We start from the raw sequence: 3,478 nt of genomic DNA, 5'->3' as shown, positions 1-3,478 counted from the left end.
ATACTTATTTTCAGATAATTATACACTAATGAAAACATACCTATGGATATTATATTCCATTTCTGCCGCTGCGAGCAGTGTGGCTCTAGTGATGACCATTTCAGTTGGTTGGTCAGTCTTCCAAGCATGCAAGCCCCCACTGTGCAGCCTCACAGAGCAGCCTAGGATCGGCTTTTAGAACTCCCACCTAGCCCTGTTCAATCTCCAAAATCTCCTTTATGTTACACTCGAAAAAAAGGAAAGAAACGGACAGACGCACCACAACCACCTACATTAATTCTTGAGAATGGTTTATCTGGTTGTGACTGCTAGCATGAAAAAAAATCACATGTTCAGATAACATTGACACTGAAGTGCATGGTACAGAAGTCTGATGAACCTATTTTAACATAATGATGCAGAATGTGTTAAAGATTTCATTTCGGGGTAGGTTTTGTTAACTTGATTTCATTCTATTGAACAATTCTGTGTTAATTTATTAGCTTCAAAGTTTCTTCTTTGTCATTAAAGTTTGCCAGTTTATGTCATGTTACAAAAACATCGTGTTTGTTTGGCTCTGGCTCCTGAGGTTCAACTCATGAAGATTCTCAGTAAGATTATTTTTTTCTGCCCCCAGAGGATTGCAGCATCAGAAAAATGTTTGTTTGGCAAACTAAAACTCCAATTTTCTGAGAAATAACAAACTAAGTTGTTTAGAAGCATCCCTCCCTCCCTCCCTCTTAGCTNNGCATCCCTCCCTCCCTCCCTCCCTCCCTCCCTCTTAGCTCCTCAGCAGCGAGGACTACGATGTCTGAGGCCCCTGTCCTCTCACAGGTCACTCTCCACTCTGGAAGTTATATAACAGCTCAGATTCCCTCCCTCCCATCTCAGTTATCATCTCTGTGACTGAAAACAAGGCCCTCTCAGAGGAGGAGGTGACGGCGCAGGGAGGCTCCCTCCGCGACGAACAGAGATTAGCGTTATGTCACAGATCTCACAAACCCGGTCTTTGTACGGGGCCTCGCCTTGTTGTGGGTCGGGAACAGTGGGGAATTAACAGCGAGCTTACCCAGCGGGCCGCGCTGCACCACGCGTAAACCCTCCCAGAGTCCAAGTCTGGCTGGAAGCTCAGAGGCTCACATCGCTGCGAACGTGCGTGTCCAGCTCTCAGAGAAATATGTCTGGACAAATGAACACTACAGGGACGCCCTGGTAGCTCACCTGGTAGAGCTGGTGCCCCATGAACCAAGGCTGAGTCCTTGCTGCCGCGGCCAGGTGTTCCAAATGCAGTCAAGCACAGTGGGGGCATTATCTGGATGTGAAGTAAGGTCAGCAGCAGACCAATGACGGCAACAATAATGAAAAGTTTTACAGAGAAACTATTATCAGATATGGTGGCTGCTGCTTTTTTCGACGTGAGCTCAACATTAACAACACAGTAACCTCCCTGAGTGTCACTGTGCTTAGTTATGGTTTCATTGTGCAAAATCAGAAGTTCTCAAGGCTGATTTTCTGGCAGTGTGACGTCTTCAAATGTTTTGTTTTGTCTGACCTGTCATCGAAAAAGCAGCAAATCCTGAAATCAGATTTCCCTTGAAAAATTACATAAACTATGAATTGATTGTCAAAGTTATTTAAGCCTGTGAAGGGCAGGTTCATCATGAGCCTTCGTGCTCTGACAGGATTTTACAACTCTCAAGTTAAAACCTTTAATGTTCTGGCATGAAAAGGGACGAATGTTCGGTTTCAGTACAACATAGTGGCTACTCCGTCTGAAGGCCCAAAATTAATAAGCAGTTGTCTTGTTTTTGATGATGAAAGCTTTGTGATGACGGATGTCCCAGCAGACAGAGGGCCTTTGTGTTTTGTCCCCTTGGTTAAAGTTGTGGTTTTACAGTTTTTGTGATATAACCTAAAACAGTGTTATGCATTTACACCAGTTGGACATGGCAAACACAAAGAGCAGCCAAAGGCAAAAAAAAACAAGTTACATAAAATTGTATGTACGTGTTTAGTTTTCTTCTCTGAACTTGAGTTTAACCCAGGAAAGAAGGAGAACGAAAATGAACGTTACTAACAAAAATAAGTTTGTTCTCTGGAACATCCAAGACGTTTTTCTTTCTGTAGTCTTGGTATTTCTGTTTACTTTGATCGTTATAACGTTTTTTATATACTACATAATTAAAAATGGTAAAGATTTAAAGGACCAGTGTGTAGGATTTAGTGCCATTTAGTAGTGTAGTTGTAGATTGCAACTCCCTCGCTTTACCCTCCCCTTCCAAATACGTAGAGGAAACTACAGTGGCCATGAAACTCTAGAGACAGTGCTTGGTTTGTCTGGGCTACTGTAGAAACATGCCGGTTCAACCTGGCGGCCTCCATGGAAGGAGAGCCGCAGCATTTGTAGCTAAAAACGTGCCGTCAGCCTGCAGGAACACATAATTACAGACAACAGGTGCAAATTACACAAATTCAATTTCACTCAACAAGTAAGAGATATCCAAAAGATCTGGTGTTGAAATTCAAGTATCAGGAGTGGTCCACTAAATCCAGTCAGTTATACAGTTTATGCAGCCAGTCAGATGTTTTTACACTCTGTGCAGCTTTACAAACCATATGGTCTCCATCCGGATTTGGCAGAAAAACATCAGTGCTGCATCAGTTCAGGCTTTATCAGCTATGTCTCAATTTTCGTTTACTTTTTGGACATTTGGCTGATAATTTTACTCTGTTGCCGAGCACCGGCAAACCATGAAGCCAACTGTAAATAGTGTGAAGACGCAGCCCAACCACCTGACCCCGGGTGCAATGGAACATTTGTTTGATGCTGCGTAATGGTGTGCGATAGAGAAGTGCCAGGAGTGGAAATAAGCGTCAAGAAGGAAGAAGATGGATCAAGAAAAAGCATGAATGTTGGAGCAGTTAGAGCCTGGAGACACCTGAGAAGAAAGTGTGATTGAGACTTGGAAGTTGAGTTTTCAGGTGAAGGCAGAGAAGAAGGAGTAATATCGAGCTTTGAGAGGCTGTAACGAGTATTTCTGATGTGGCAACGTGGACAGATTGTGTTCATTTCCTGTTCAGATGCAGGAACACACACACAGGTTTTTGTGTGTTTGGTAAGAGTCTTTAGCAACAGACTGTCACACTTGTACAAATACACACAGTGTTGCCATTGGTATTACAGGGTTAAATGAGGTATACATTTCCAAAAAGTTATACAGCACAGTGAAGTCCAAAGTTTGACTTCACTACCAAACTTTTTTTGGTTTTTATGTCATTTTTTTCCACAAGTAAAAATCTAAATCTAAAAAAAACATCTGTAACTGATACAAACTTTAGTTTGGAAACAGTAAAAGACAATCTCACCACAAGCGCCAAAGAACTTTCAATTGATCATACAGTCTTCCTTTTAAGCCAAAATGGATGAGAAGTCCTTAAAGTGCTCAGAAAAATAATAGTTTGAACATCTACTCCCTCTCATCACGAAGATCATGTGAAG

This window comes from Morone saxatilis, unplaced genomic scaffold (genome assembly GCF_004916995.1).
Source record: "Morone saxatilis isolate NCDOM2014 unplaced genomic scaffold, NCSU_SB_2.0 Contig16, whole genome shotgun sequence".
Taxonomy (NCBI): domain Eukaryota; kingdom Metazoa; phylum Chordata; class Actinopteri; family Moronidae; genus Morone; species Morone saxatilis.
This window is presented reverse-complemented; position numbering follows the sequence as displayed.